General features: G+C 35.2%; 1 protein-coding gene across 1 annotated transcript in view; it reads right to left on the reverse strand.

The window, feature by feature from the left end:
- Nucleotides 1–16,591, reverse strand: part of LOC134652960 (serine/arginine repetitive matrix protein 2) — a 148,857-nt gene extending 132,266 nt beyond the window's left edge. The window contains exon 1 of the mRNA XM_063508204.1: nucleotides 16,347–16,591. The gene's annotated coding sequence lies outside the window, so the exon portion shown is untranslated. The remainder of the gene's footprint in view (nucleotides 1–16,346) is intronic.
- Between the last annotated feature and the right edge of the window lie 752 nt (nucleotides 16,592–17,343).

Here is a 17,343-nt window from a genome sequence, read left to right on the forward strand (position 1 = left end):
ATCACTTCCGGTTCCTGAAAGTTGTAGGCATGCTGACGCTAATTTGGGTAAGTTATCGTCAAGGCCTGCCGGATAAGGTGCTTCTATCTTAAAACAAAAGTAAGTGTTAAAAATGTTAAAAACGGTACTTTTATTGCAGAGTTACAAACTAATGGTGTTATTTGTAAACGAATGTGAAATATGACAAGCCGTTGATAATCATTTGTTGACATGTATGTATTTGTGTTTGACATCAAAAGACAAAATTGAACAAAAGTTTGCCAAGTTTTATGAATAAATTGAGTAAAATATTAGTGCACGATTGAGTTGGAACGGAGCAGATGATATCGGCAGTTATAAAATTTAACGCCCTCCTGTTTTTCTTTGTAAGCAATCATCTTATTGCAGCTCGTTACATCTCCACGATTCCCATTGTGTGGGGAACCGTTGCACTTATTCTGTTCTGTGTGTGGTCTTAGGTCTCTGTGGTCTCTTATATAAATAGTATCTACTTGCCTCCTCATATGCAGTTTAAGAAATACAGTCAACAGCAGAAGTATCTAAGCGGGTAAGTACCTATTTGGAATGACCTACATCTACAGAATGATATGAGAAAACACACTCACAAACTGCCAGTTGAATTGACTGCACTTCATTAGTGACAGCTTAGTTGTTGATTAATTTTTTCAGTACCTTTGCCATTTTAGGTACCTTAGAGAACTAAAAATCTAAGTTATCGATGCAGAAATCAGTCTGAGCCAAGTAGCAGGCAGCTGATTAGCTCATTTTAACTACAAATATTTAAATATTTCTACGAAATAGTTCAGTAGATGGGATAATGACGGCGGATGAGCGAGTCACGCGGCTTATGTAAGGGTGCAAATGTCAAACGTCCCCTTCACTGCGTCCGCCGCGCCCAGCGCTCACGAGGACCCGTGGGATTCCGACTTTGGGCTCATTGCGCGTTGAAGTGACAAGCCAAGCGCAAGTTTAGATGATAAGTAATACTGTGAGTAATTTAGTTTTATATTTTTAATTGTTGATTATTTTAAACTTTTAAAACTAACTTGACGTTTTTATACGAATTCAAGGAATTTGCTGAATTTTGATTATTGAGCTAATACTGCAGCATCGGCTTTAGCACGATGCTACAATCGCTTTTTTCTAAATAATATATTTTGGGGTTGTTTAAACTGTTGTTATATTTTAATTTTATATGCATATTGTAAAAATCCTAACCTGAGAAGAAAATTTTACTAGCATGTATTTACAATAAGTTTGAATTTAAACTAGAAATAAAATAAAAAACTAACTATAAAATATTACGTAGGTACCTACAAAAAAAACCTAAGCAATTATAAAAAGAACACCCTATCCAACAAGTCTGACTGCGGTATGAACCCCATAAAATGTATAGCAATTATAAAAAGAACACCCTATCCAACAAGTCTGACTGCGGTATGAACCCCATAAAATGTATATTTTTAAATCAATTACCTACATACCTACTACCACTATTACTACACACGGACCTGTAAGTGTAAGTGAAACTACAAGAACTCTATGATATGTTATGTACATACCTACTAAACTTTTGATCAGTCAGATCGATAAGAGTGTATTTGACCCGATTTAGTCAATAACACATCTGTTAGGGCGTTACTAAACAAAACATACAATGTCATTCTGTACGCCGTTGTGCAAGAAATACAAGCAAGTATTCACCATACCCATTATATCTACATGATTAGTAGCAAGGCATCTGTGATTGCGAACTTACTGGTTGCATCATTATTATGTAAACATTTTGACAAGCTGTCGCCGCGTCTTTATTTATGGGAACCAGCAGATAGGGATCCTCCAAATCTTAAACGTAATATTGCTACAAAGCTCAACACATTTTGGTTGATCGATCTTTCATCTAAATTAAGTTAATTTAATCTCGACGTAAATCGTCAAGGAGTTAAGTTCATTTTACGTTAGATGCCATGTCTAAAATCTGTGGGAAATATTTATGCTGACAACGGCTTGTAGATCCTACGACTGATAAGAGTTGAACACGTTTTTCTACACATGTCTTATGTACATATATCCTTCGCAAGTCTAATCGTTATGTCAGCATGGTTTTAATACTGACAACGCAATGCCATGAGACCATGACATTGGCAAATTGCCACGCCTTATATTTGCCAACTATTTAATTTAACAGTCAAGTAATTACTTAACGACAATGGTATCTAAATGGCAGTTTTAAAATTTTCTCATAGTAACGTAACATATCAAACATGTAGGTAAGTAATGGTTTGGACACTCACTACATTTTACTGAAGGTACTGTACTTACTCGTCGTACGTATGAAAAAATCGTGACCTAAATTGCATACCCAAAGGAAAGGAAATTTGGTTAAGTATTTAGATGCATTTTACAATGCTTACCAAGCGGATTGCCTCGAACCAGTATCATTCTAATCACCGAATACGTATAGTCATTACGAATCTCGAGGCCATATTGTTATACTGGGAATAAGATCACAGTCGATATAAGGTGTTTTGTGAATTAGATAGCACATGTCCATGATGCGTATAAGTTGATCACGGCGCTGCATCTGCATACTAAACATAGGGTTACCACTCGTCAGGAATTTCCATTATTTATCAATCTGCTGTCGGTGTAAGGAAATTAATTTTTCTGAAGATTTATTCTCTTGTTATTCTGTAGCCTGTAGGTTAGCTTTAGTTCTTAATAATCTTAATAGGTTTACTTGGTTTTGTAGTATGTGTACTATGCCTCACCCACACACGTACGTAGTGGTAGTATATAATAACATGTACGCGTTAGTTTAACGGAATATATTCGTATTTAGACACCAACAGTTGTATCATTGACGCCACACCTTACATGGCGATCCTGCCAGTGCGGCCTCGCGCTGCACTGGCAGCGCGCTGCGCTTGCCAGTCAAGGACGTGGACAAAAATCAAAAATTTTAAGCTGAAGGACTATGTTAAACAAAATTGTGTCGGACATTTGTGATTAAATCAGAGCAAAGTGAAAATGGGATAAGTGAATATATTAAAATCGTGCATAATTGGACAGTAATTGCCAGGACTAGATACATATTATTTAAAACGAACTCTACACGCGGAAGGTTGTTGTAAAACATTGGTGGATGACTTTATTGCGGATTAGTATCATAAAAACGGTAAAAGTGGACAGTTTTGATACTTCAACAGAAAGACTCCAATAAAAAGTAAAATGCTGACGGGGACAAAGCTAGTAATGATGGTTTGCAGCAGGGAGTTGTTGGTGTCCTTGGTCGAGTGTGGCGTCTGGAGGTCCAGGGACTACAAGGAAAGAGTAGGTTGGTGTGTGGAAAAACGATAAAGTGATAAGTGTAGTTTAGTGCTGTGCCGTGCAAAAAGGGACATTTAATTATTTTAATTGTTTATTTTTTATGTTAGCTCCATAGTTACATTTTTTTTAAATAATAGATACCTACATTTTAACGTTTTTGTTGGACTTTATATTAAAGGTCCTTATGTTAGTTTTTTAATGTGACTATTGAATAAAATCCTATTTCAGTAAGTATAACTATGCCGCTTGATGACAAAACCATAATATATGGGTGGTCTAAAATACATACATGTGATAGTTTCGTTTTATTAAATTTCATATATCCTATACTTAGTAAAATGACATGCTTTTATTCCTTATAACTTACAAATATGGCACATAACATAACGGCGGCGCGTGCACTCCTTAAAGGGATCGGTATGCGGCGTCTGTTATTTCATCTCTAATTTCATAGTTCGTACACTGATTTAGATTACTTAAACATTATTGTAATGATATTAAATTGAAAGAATAAGTAGTAAGTAATAATTAAAATATTTCAAATCTCAGATCTTAAAATATAAAAGTATGTCAGTACCGACTTTTAACCATAAGTACTTTATTTTTAATTAGAATTCGAATTGTGTTTTTTTTTATGATAGCGAGTTACAATTGTATCGGACAAGACTTTTTTTTAATTCACGGATCTGACATATTTAACAAAGAAAATAATGACGAAGTATTATAATTATGGATATTATGACTTTTAAAGTAAATAGTGGTATTGCAAAGAAGATCTGTGGTATTGTAGGTATGGGCTTGTTTAAGAAAAGATTTAACGTTGGTTTTTAAAGAGCGCAAGTTTCGTATAAATGATAGTAAATGAATGTTTGTGGTAAGTTTAAGAAAGGTAAGGAATGTGAAATAATGGATAGCATGGTTGTCGATTGTATTATTAGTAAAATGGAATTTGTATGTTATTGGAAAAGTGATAAAATATTGATATATGGGAAAACTTAAACACGTAAGTTTTTCAAAGAACGATTAGCCTGATCAACTAAGAGTTGCTGAAATTCTTATATGTTAAAGTTTTCATGGTGTTTGAGTTATTATGTGGTTGCATTTTGAGTGATGGTTTATTTTGAGAGGGAAATGAAAGAAAGTCATTGAAAAATAAATAATTATGTATCTATCGCATCTTCGGTGGCCCGAGAGGCGGCCTTGAGCGATTAGGTTAGCAAGGGTACGCCAGGATACAAGGCAGGCACGGAATCCTTGGAGGTCTGACCATGATTCGGTCGAGTATCAATCGTGGAGACTCCTTGGACACACGGAATGATATTATGTATGGGTGTGTTAAAAGAACTGCCTGTATGAATAAATAAATAGTATGTGTGCGCGCTTACAAATAAATATCCTTGTATCCTGAGCAAATAAATAAATAATTATAGTAAGGTCGGCCGACCACGTATGTAAAAGCGTTGCGTACCCTTGATCTTTGATTTCAGTGAAGCATAAAAGATGCCACTATAAATGAATAAATTAAATAAAATAAAACACAGAAAATATATTTAAATGAATGACGTCATAATAAAATAACTTGCAAGGAACTGATAATGTACAATAAAAAATTAGAAATGATATTATAAGGTACCAATGACGAGTAACAAACCTATGTTTGTAACTAAGTAAGACTTAAAAGGACGAAGAAACGAATTGTATTGACGAATACACTACCAAATTTGGAAATAGTTCTTGTAATTTTTTGAATTTAGTTCAATAAATATGTCTATAGTTTTAAGTGTTTATCTTTTTTTTGTGTTTTCATTTTTATTAGAGTTAACATATATATTAGTAGTTTTTTTTTAATAAATTTTGTTTATCATTAATTTTAATATATATTTTATAAATAAGTAAATGAAGTTATTTTTGTGTATTTAAGTAGGTATATTTCATAGAGTAAGTTATATAACGGTAATTAAAATAAAGTGGTTCGATTCGTCATCAAGGCATTCATAAATATTTTCTTATATTATAAATTTTTATGCCATAATTTTGATATCAATTGTACGTTTTGATTGTAAGGTAAATTGTTTTGATTTAATAAGCACATGAATTTCAACTGTGCCTAATTTTCTTTTAAATTTGAATTTATCTACTGCTTTGATTGTTTTCATGTACAATCCTTTTTTTTTTGTAATCAATGTTTTACTACAATGTATTCAATGCTTACGTAAAAAAAAATAGATTAAGTTTTATATTTTAATCATTTTTTTTCTTCAAGGGGGGAAGTGTAGTATGTGTACTATGCCTCACCCACACACGTACGTAGTGGTAGTATATAATAACATGTACGCGTTAGTTTAACGGAATATATTCGTATTTAGACACCAACAGTTGTATCATTGACGCCACACCTTACAGTTTAGGCTCAATAGGTTAGGAAAAGTGTTAAGATTGAGTGCCTGCACTGCCTGCAGATTTACAGATTACAGATTTATTTATGTGTATATGGTAACCCTGTTGAAGCCGCACTCGTGATATGAGTACAAACACAGGCCAGACACGAATTCGAATCAAATTAGCTTCAATGTCGCTAAAGCAGAATCGCAAGCAGATTTATACATAGGAATCTTATTAAATAAAAGAAAAGAATCCAAAAAGTGAAGGTAAAGAAGCAAATCTTACTGGAATATAATATCTAGTTCTATAAGAGACAAATAAGGCTTTATGTTCTAAAGCTGCTTAAAAGCTTAATATTCTATCTCAGTTTCTAAATTACCTATTTATACCTGCTTAAAACAAGTGATTATTCATCACTTAAGAAAATATAAAAAATATGATGACTGACATTTCATTACACACCTGTCTGTCAATATCATTATTTTTACTTATGCGACTTATGCCAATGTTTTTTTATTTAATCTAAAATTTAACTACCTATTAACATGTCAATTATGTATCAAGGGAAACTGGTCATTATCCATTAATTATGCAAACGAAGATTTCAAATGTTTGTACTAGTAGTAAGAGCCATGATCAAATCAATTAAATTAATGTCCGGTTATACCCGTCACTCGATTTAAATGTTTTTTTTTTATTTGTTTCACTCATGAAGTCTCATGGGTACACTATAATTAACTTAGCAATCAAAAGTTCACAGACGACATCGCCAGTCGCGGTCGCGGTCGAATAGCGGATTAGCAAAAACTTTGCAAGGCTATCGTGTGGTCACTTGTTAGTATAGGTACCCCAATTGGACAAAAAGTCGGAACTTAGTTGGTAAATCATGTCACTTACGTCTTTTTACGCAGCTCATGGCTGTTCCCATCGGTTGACAGGCGCAGGTCTCGGTAACACAAGGATATAAATGTGTTCCGATCATTGTCGTTACGGTCACACTTGTTCAGTTTCGTCTGAGGCAAGCACTCGCCAATTTTAGATAAGTATACAAAAGACCCATAGACGCAAAGTCAGGATGATATCGCAAAGGATAAGGTGGCGAGAGACATGTTATGAGGTAGAATATGTGTTGGCATTGGCATTTATTTGGCAAAGCTGAATATCAAGATCTATTAGCAATAAATAACCAAGTCTAAGCATGTAAAGCTTCTGGGCTTCTGTAACGTTTATTTTATACTTCTTGAGCATGATAATGTAAAATTTTACAACTAGCTCACGCAGTTAGAGAATATAACGAGCTTTAATATTTCTGCCTAAGTGCCTACACTATTTACCTTAACGATTACAAATTTAATGCCAATACCATGGTGCAGTAGGTTCAGTCAGCAAAGTTTTTGAAAATAAAGTAAATATTATGACGATTAGGTATTTAGGACAATAAAAACTCGTAGAGCACTCAACACAAAAAAGAAAACGATTCATTTTGTCCATTATAAAAACGAGGAAAAAATGTTAACGTGCGGTCACTGCACATGTCTAAACATACAATTTCTATTTTATACAAATTACAAGAGTTACTTATGTTATGCTGTGTACAGTTGCGATTGAATCCGCAATATTATTGCTGAGTGTACAATTACAATCACATTCACAATTAAATATGGCGGATTCCTATCCTAAACAATTATTGCCCAACGACCAAAACTATTCTGCTTTAATCTGAACGGATAGGTCATTTGTAGAATATAATATAACTATATAGCCACAGTAGCAATTACATTTTATGACCACAACGAACCATCGTTTTGCCAATAATTATGATCATTTGGGTATTTAAGTTGGAGTTGCTTACCACAAACAACAATTATTCTAAATCTAAAGTCAGATGGCAGAAACCAGCTATTGTGTAACAAATGACTACCTATACAGTACATTCAACAGATATATAAAAGTGATCAGTTTTCTATAATATTTATTACAAAACGTTTTAGATCGTCTTCGTCACGTGATATACGGGAATCTAGTAATTCGAGTTTTCCTGTCAAATAATATCAGAAAGTAAGTAATATCAGAGTGAGCTCCGCCCAGCCGCAAAATTGCATGACCACTTTATGAATTCATCGTTTCATTTTCATGCAATTTTACAGCTCGCTGAACCAACCAAGACTAAATCCACTACATTATCAAAATATTATTGGTTGTGGTAACAGCACGCTAGCACAACAAGCTCACAAACTTTTTCATTTCTCACTGGACATGATTAGCAGTTTTTTGCTAAGTTAAAAAAGATGGTAAAGCACCTACGCTCAATTTTATCATACATCACTTAACACAGAAGGCATGTTCTTAACAAACATAGATCATTGTTATACTTTATTACCAATGCATGTTACGAAGTATTTATTCTTCTCCCTTTAGTGCCATATCCAAAAGCTTTGCTTGAGCTTTGTTGTTTACTGTAGCAAAAATAAAACAACCAAAAATCTCACAGTGTAAGTTTTTTCATAGAATTGTACTTACAGTAAGTACCTTCTTACCAGTAAGGGACCCATGGTTGTGTTACCTACGTAAGGAATGCCAGTACTTACTAATAATCACCTTGCGCGACCATAGCTGGAATGTGCTCAAGCCCGCAGCTAACTGGTCCGATTACTACCAATCACCACGTAAACTGGCGAACGGTAAATGTATTGTTGATTATTTACTGAATGGCTATGTAGTAGACACGCGTAAATATAGGGTTGGCCGCTCGCGGAAGCAATGTGCTTGCGAAAATTGAAACATGGATTACAGCATAACGTTTGGTTTAGGATAGTTTGAATTATTACGTAGTGGTTTTTTTTCTCTTTTTTATAATGCACTTAGATAATGAATAGCTACGTTTTATTAGTACGTTATAAGGTATGTTTTCTTAAAAATATATTGGAACGGACTCCATTTCCGTCGTAGTCAAAATAGTTAACAATTTCTAGCTAACCGGCAATTAAATAAATAATCATGGGTCATAATTCTTTAGCGTTAAGTTTTATTTTTTAATAAGTATGTCAAAGTAATACATTACATCAAGCAAAAGGTCCTTCTACAGTCCTCTAAACGGATCGAAACATGTAGAGCTTTCGACTAAAATGACATGAGTACCTAACCCTTTAAGAATGCTCAAATTTACCACGAAGCAAAGGTTACAAACAGAACCTGGATTCCAGTCTTTTGTAGCAAAATATGCGTGCAACATTATCATTATTCAAAATATTGACAGATGGTCGGACCCATTAGTCGCAAGATGTTGTTTGCTTGTACCTTTTTAGAAAGTCTATTTGAAGATTCCATTAACATCCTTTGACAGGCTGTAGCACATTCGACAGCAAATGCTATTCGTGTTCGAAATGATCTGCATAATACTCAGAGTACGATCGCCATGCTCTGTTAACAAAAAAGTCGTCACAAATCTTATTGTAACACTTGTCCGGCTTGTCCCGCTTAACAGAACTACCTCCACTTCTGACTATCCTTTATAAGCAGTCGAAAAACTTGTTTTCTTAAAAGAGCGTAAATTGATTACCCAGTCTAACGCTTTCATTCTTTTTGACTAAGTAAACTTGTGGATTGCCGATAGCGGACTAAAAAGCTATTTTAGTGGTTGATGTATTTGGGCGCAGCTATTTGGCATGTTTGCTGTCATGATTAGATGTCGAATCGAGGTAAACACAACATTGCGGTACTGTTGTACATTGAGTTTTCACTTCTACCGGCACTCCCTGAGTGCAACCCGTTGTTTTTTTTATTATTAGGTAGTTTAACTATCGTGTTGCTAAGTTTCTGACGTGTTAAGCCTGTAAGAATCCACAATCCTCAAATAACATTTCGAAAAACTCATTTTTTGTATTTATTTTGTGCCTGATAACAGATGTTGACCGGTAAACATGAGACCGTAAAAACCCCGTGACAAATTCCTTTTTAAACGCCTTCCTATGATTAATACAAACAAGAACTTCGCGTTCTAAGAACGATTTCTTATCAAACAGGACGTGAGTAACGTCAATCTTGTTCAAGCTTTCCGAGTAGGTTCAAAGCATTGACATAGATATCTAGGGACTGGCTTTACGGGCAATAATAATGAGGCATGACAGGGGCCAGTACAGCGGTGTGAAATCGCTACAACGCGATTGGTTGATGAGTTCGCATCACGCGAGCGATTGGTTGACGAGTTCGCATTACGCGCGCTATTGGTCGCAACTAGTCGCGTTAGACTGCACGATTGGCTGGAATTCGTGGGTAGCACCGCTAAACTATACGATGTTTAGTGCCCCATTAGCCCGTCCTTAGATATTATACGTCAATGGTTCAAAGACAACGAAGGAGAGGGAAAAAACGATGGAGCTAGAGCTGACATTCCGGCCGAAAAAAACGGTGTCAAAATTAATAGCCACTCGTCAGAGATAAATAACACAACAAATCAAATTAACGCAAAGTAATTTGTCCGTACTGTCCGTTAGTGTTGTTGTGTGGAAAGCTCAGGATACTTCACAAGGTCACGAAAAAAGGGCTTTATCAACAAATATCGAGAATAATAAGAATTTCATGAAATATGTTACACCAAACATCAGGAAACCTCAAACTATAAATAGAATAAGTATCTAATGTAGTTAGTTCTTGATTTAGCGCTACGATGTACCTACTCAGGCGCGAACATTTCTCACAGGAAGAGTAATGTTTGACTAAGTAGGACAAGGTCTTGGCCTACCATTCAGGCATTCAATGAGGCTGACAAGAATAGATGCAAATTATCTTATGTACTCGTACTTATTACACACCACTGACGAAAAAGGTTTTACAGGTGTTCGAAAATAACTATGTAACAACAACAAACAATTCTACGTATAACATTATCTCCGAATTTTAATTGTAAGGTTCCGACAAGAGATTCAAACTCCAAGCCGGTTATGTAAGTAGGTACGTACGTCCCTGACATTCCTCACTAGAAGCTCATCAATTCATGTACGTAGGTGCATTTGGATTGAATGTAGACAACTCAGGGCCCCGCAAGGTCGTTGTGACGGTGGGTGCACTCAATTAAAATCTTAGCAATGACAAGGCAACATTTGAATTGGGGTTGACTAGTTGGGTATATGTCGTTTAAGACGATTTCCCATATAGACGTAGAAGTTCCACGTTGAGGGAAGACCGCAATATAACAAATTTGGTTAGGATAAGACCGTTATAGGGTAAGAAGAACACTTTGTATTTGTATAGGTAAGTACTTTGCTCAGACACACAAAGGAAAAGCTTCGGTTTAGGCGGAGTAGAAAGTGATGTACTTACTCAGAATGTGACGACCTCAGAAAGTGACGAACTCAGAATGTGACGTCCTCAGAATGTGACGTCCTCAGAACGTGACCTAACTCGAAAGTGACCTCCTAAGAAAGTGACATACTCCAACTAAACCAAAGCTTCGCTCCTTCTGCTCTACCTTCTGTAAGTGGAGTATGCATAAAAACGCAAGAGTTAGAAGCAACGAAAGAGCTTGTAGACAGTCTTACCTAAGAGACGGTCTTCTTCATGTCCTTATATATTTTCTTGTACCTTTATACCTCCGTAAAGCTTTGAGTATCTTTGAAATCTTATTGTAATATTATATCCTAAAACAGCATATGATAAATATTTCATTTGGGAATGTTAATACTTATATGTAGATACAAGAGTTACATTCGACATTGGTATTATTCTTTTTCTAATAATTATATATCGTCACGTGATCAGCCAGCTAATGATACTAGTACTTTATTGAACTTAGGACCCCAAGTCTCCGTCATCTAATTGGCTACAGCTATTATAGTATCACAAAAAGCCTTATTGTATATGTTTCAGGATTCTAATTATTATGTTTAACAAAAAAACATACGCAAAACATTAGGCGGAGGCGTCATTATATTGGATTAAAAATAATGACAGTACACGCCGCCCGTGGGCGCGGGCGCAATGATCGGTGTTTTAGACAGTTGTTATATTTTATTGACGTGGTAGTGATGCAGGTGAAAGACCTTTGACATTAAGTGTATTTGCTGCACGAATTTGAAAAAAAAAGTTACGCCAATTGATCCAATATAAAGGATATTTTGAATGTTTGGAAAAAATAAGGTTCTTATTTATTTCATTGGCCTTCAGATAATTTACTTCACAGCTATGACTAACATTATGCTTATGCAGTGTAGGCAAAAATTTTACGTAAAATCGAGTGTATACAACATCAACGCTATCCGGTGGCGAATGCACTAGTCCCAAAACGCACTATTAGTCAATACACTCTAATTTCGAAAGCCCCTCTTCTCATAAGAAACTAGGCCCAAAATACCATATTTCCAAAAAGGCTCATTCTCGATTTACACGAGAACCATTGAGAACTAGTCCCAAAATACACCTTTCCCAAAATACCCCAAATTGTGTTCACCTGTGCGTGGCGTAATACTTTATTCTCATAATGCGTAGGTCTCAAAACACTCTAGTTCCAAAATACCCTATTTTTTTGGAATGTCTCTTTGTGACTGCTTTCAGCCGTAATCATTACCCGTTTGATGCCTAAAATATTTTTTTCAAAAATAGGATTTACGTATTTAATTATTATTTTGAGCTATACAGGGTGTAATCGTTAAGTGTTGCTCGGCGATAGTTCCGTAAATATAGCAGATATCAGAAAATTTCAAATTGATATCGAAAGTGCATATAGTGAAAGTGAAGGGCAATATACACACGAGTGTTTTAATGCCTGTGTTGATAAAGCAGTGTATGGAACTATCATAATTAGGTGGGCGAGAAACTACCCTCATTTATGGCATTATTTAATTATTTAATGCCATAAATGAGGGTAGTTTCTCGCCCACCTAATTATGATAGTTCCATACACTGCTTTATCAACACAGGCATTAAAACACTCGTGTGTATATTGCCCTTCACTTTCACTATATGCACTTTCGATATCAATTTGAAATTTTCTGATATCTGCTATATTTACGGAACTATCGCCGAGCAACACTTAACGATTACACCCTGTATAGCTCAAAATAATAATTAAATAAATCCTATTTTTGAAAAAAAAATTTTAGGCATCAAACGGGTAATGATTACGGCTGAAAGCAGTCACAAAGAGACATTCCAAAAAAATAGGGTATTTTGGAACTAGAGTGTTTTGAGACCTACGCATTATGAGAATAAAGTATTACGCCACGCACAGGTGAACACAATTTGGGGTATTTTGGGAAAGGTGTATTTTGGGACTAGTTCTCAATGGTTCTCGTGTAAATCGAGAATGAGCCTTTTTGGAAATATGGTATTTTGGGCCTAGTTTCTTATGAGAAGAGGGGCTTTCGAAATTAGAGTGTATTGACTAATAGTGCGTTTTGGGACTAGTGCATTCGCCACCGGATAGCATCAACGGCATAGGCAACGGCGGGGGAGGTCACTTAACTAAATGTATGGTATGCTATGCATCTTTTCTCTATTGTACATTGAATAATATGAGAATTAAGTATATTTGGAGTAAAATATAATTAATATATTATGTACACTGACAATCCAACCTCTAGACTGAGCTTAGGCCAATTCTTTCATGAAACCGATGCTGCCAAAAATACGGGGGTACGGGGGGACGAGGTGAGCGAATCCCGTGCCGTGATTGGTCCGTTCAAAGACACGAACCAATCACGGCACGGGATTGACTCGAAGATGGAGTAACGTTACCGTATGTGTGGCAGAGGGGGTAGCGCGACTATGCTATGTCTAGAGGTTGGATTGTCTGTGATTATGTATAAGCATGAGGAAGACTTTCACGTCCTAATTATTAAGACACGAAACACACACTGAAACACTGTAGATAAAACAAGACAAATGAAAAGAGGCTATTATTATTATTAGATTTAAATGCAATCAACGAACGCATTTGGGTCAATCAACTATTTCTTGTTGTTATTTTGTCCCATCAGCGAGGAGACAATAGCAGCATAGATTGTTAGAAGAACTGCTGTTCCATGTTCTAACATGCTCAGTAGATGTCCCATTATGGAAAGGTCTTATTGTACCATAAAATGCAAGTTTGGTTCATTTAAATAGGAAAAACCTAGAATTTTAAGAGTGACTCAGGAGACCGTAACCATAGCAACGTGTGACAAGAAAAAGTTTATTAACCCATTTAACCTGCAGTCAGTGCATCCTAACACAATGGCCAGTAATTATGCAAGTTTCCAGCTGATCGGCCGTTTCGGGCATTGCACGACTTCCTGCGTGTACGCACAGTCGCACAGGAAGCCAAACAAACGCAGAAACATTGTTCGAAGGTAGCACTTAGCCTAAGGATGACGAATGTGATTGCCCAATTATACACTTTATTTTAAAATTTTATTCTACAGGGTGTTTCCTGTAACAGGAGCAATAAATTAATCTGTAGGCTGTACTCCTCAAACTGACCAACATTTGTTCAGCAACTTTTAAAAATAACTTATGTTTTGGTTTTTATTACACTTTATCGTTTATTCTAAGACGCAATGTATTGCAAATTTGGTTATGTTTAAAGCGTGACAAGCAACGTCAAAGACACTGATGTCAGCGTACATTGAAGGCAATATTTATTTTGTATGAAAAAGAAGAAGTCTAAAAGATTCATAATTTTTAAAAGTTGTTCAACAAAAGTTTTATAGTTTGAGGAGTATAATATATGTTTTGATTATTTGCTCGTGTCAAGCAACACCCTGTATAAAATTTAAATATTATTAGGCATTTTTAATATAGTATTTAAGGCTGGTAATTAAATATGAACCCTTAATTACATATGAACCCTTATCATTGCATTATTGCATTGATTGCATTTCGGTTATAATTTTTTTTAATTGTAGATGGTTCGTTGGCCTGTTAACATAGACACCTCTCTTTAGATATAGCCCCATAGAAAAGAGTCAGGAGCTTTAATTCCGGGGATCTCGAGAGCTAATCATTGTCCCCGTTTCTCTAAATTAACCGACATGTCTGTTTTTCATTCATTAGAAGTAAATAACCGTTGCTTACATCCTGGAATACAACCAAGTACAGATTTGGTGCCAAACTGACGGCCGTCACCAACATAAAGGTGTTATGGTAATGCTTAGGCATAATAATCCACTACGTATATGGCCACCTACCTAGCCTGAAGGCAAAGCGGCCTATGTGTGCAAAACAGACATAGCGCAAATCAGGTACATGCGTCAGTCACAGCTACGCCATTGCATTTCCATCTATGGTGAACGTTGACGTTGGTAGCCTACGTTTGGCCTAATAACTTTAGGCCCTAAATGTAAATTGGAAGGCAGCTTTTTAAATATGCATAATTATATGAATTAGTAACTATTCTGGGTCAACCAAATCTTGTCAGTAGAAAAAGGCGGCAAATTTGAAAAATCGCGGGTTAGCAACACTACGTTTGAATTATTCAAAAATCGTGTGTCATTTATATCTTATCTGTGGAACTGTTTTGTTTACATTTCATCGTTGTTCGATGTACATTGCTGCTTTTTGTTAGTTTCCTAGGGATACCATACTTTAGTTGGCTTTACATTGCTACTGACATATCCGGCTTGACAGACATAAGTCTAAGTTTTAAATGGGTTTGGTTTGTTCATGTTGTATTTCTAATAAGGCATGTGTGTCCAAGTGAACAAAAGCTTATTATCAAAAATTATCTGTAAATGTATGTATGTAGGGACTTACATATTAAATAACGACTCCAAACACGGAAGAGTATCACAAGAATTCTTATCTATCTATGTAATCTTTTCATTTTGTGACTTATCAAGTAGATCAATAATTTGGAAAAGCATTAGTACCTCTAGCGTAAGCAACTAACAAACATTGTAATTATTGGAATTTATTCACATACAAAATCCTTGATGATGTGTGGGTGTCAAAGAAATATAATTTTAGTTCCGATAGAAAATAACACTTTCAGCCTTCAAAATTCCTTGGAAGTTATAGTTATGGCACCAGACTGTTAACTATTTAGCGACTCTACATATAAGGTTAATCATATGCAGGCATGTCATTCACATCAGCATCGGCAAACGAACAAGAAAAATATAATATTTGTTTCAACCACTCGATACAATATGGTCGTAACCGAGTTCTGTCGTAACACAACCTTTTCTTCATTGGCGGAAAAACTATATTTAAACACTTGCGTCATTATAATAGCATATGTCTTCGGTAAATAACGTGGGTGTAAACTTGTTAGCGATACTTCGCCATGTTAAAAAACAGTATTGCAAAAAAACGAATTACGTCGCTGTTTAACTATTTCCGAAGCTAAGATGACACTTGATAGAATCTTAATGATGTTTGATTTAATAATAGTTCTACACTATGTTTTCCGTTTACTTAAAAGGTTTTTCCAATAACATTAGTATTTAAGTATTTTAAATAAATAAGTTTACTTTTATAGAATTTTGTAAATAAAAAACTTCAAGATTTGTTTTACTTGTAGTTACGTATACATTTCTTGTTGTTTTTGAGATTTCAAATCACAGTGATTTTTTGGGAAGTAAAACATTTGTTAATAAGTGTTAAAAACGTAGAAATCTAGTGAACATGATATTGTAACATTAAAGAAAATATATACCAACCTTTCAAAATTAAAAAAAAAACAGCCTCAAAGGCTCCGGGATACGATGATAAAAAGAGCAGTCAAATTGTCACAAACACTGAATTTTCACTGAAAACACTGAAGCAATCACAGACTATATACTTTTCAAACAATACCCACTTCACTTCACCACAAGTCGTTAGTTAATAGAACTTTTAAAGTATACTTTTCATTCAGAAAAGTTCGTAAAGTAATTCGGAAATCGTAGGGACGGCACGCGGTCGAGCGAGACGGAGGCTCGTGTGACACGTCGGCGCCGAGCGGCTGCGCCGGAGAGGGGCTATCGTGGAAATGCGTGGTCGCCGGCACAGCCTTAACCGTCAACCCGCGCTGCCCTCCCAAGGAAAAATAATACGACCTTGCTATTTTGACGAAAAAAATCGCGTAAACAAATGCAATTGTTAACGTTTGTTTGTTACGACAACGAAGGTACTATGTAATGAACATGTTTGTGTGTTACTCAACATAGTACGAGGAGATTTTTCATAACCGTGACATAACATTGCAAATTTTCTACTAATTAATACCTTCGTGTCACAAAATTAGGCTATATTTTTTTATATTATCATAGCTCAATTTATTTCGAATAGGTACTTTGACAGTTTTATATTCAATTGTTACTTTCCTTAAAAATTGGCATCAATTCACGGCATCTCATTGAAACGAGTCACATTCCATCTTTAGAAAAAAAAAATCATACAATTAGAAAGAAAATATTACCTAATATGTTGAAATTATGAAAAACTAGTGATACTCAAATGGCAAAGTACTAAATATCTTTGCAATATAAATTTAGGTCGTACTCTACAATATTCACATACAGTTTCTCATTAGGTAGTGTAATGGACGTACCTGATTTTTTTCAGTCCAAGGCTAAATGCGCTTCACTAATTCGAGTAATTAACTATGAACTAATGTAATTTGCATTTTAAGATACAATCCAATGTTACATACCAATGGATAACATTCATTTCCAT

The sequence above is a fragment of the Cydia amplana genome, chromosome 12 (genome assembly GCF_948474715.1).
Source record: "Cydia amplana chromosome 12, ilCydAmpl1.1, whole genome shotgun sequence".
Taxonomy (NCBI): Eukaryota; Metazoa; Arthropoda; class Insecta; order Lepidoptera; family Tortricidae; genus Cydia; species Cydia amplana.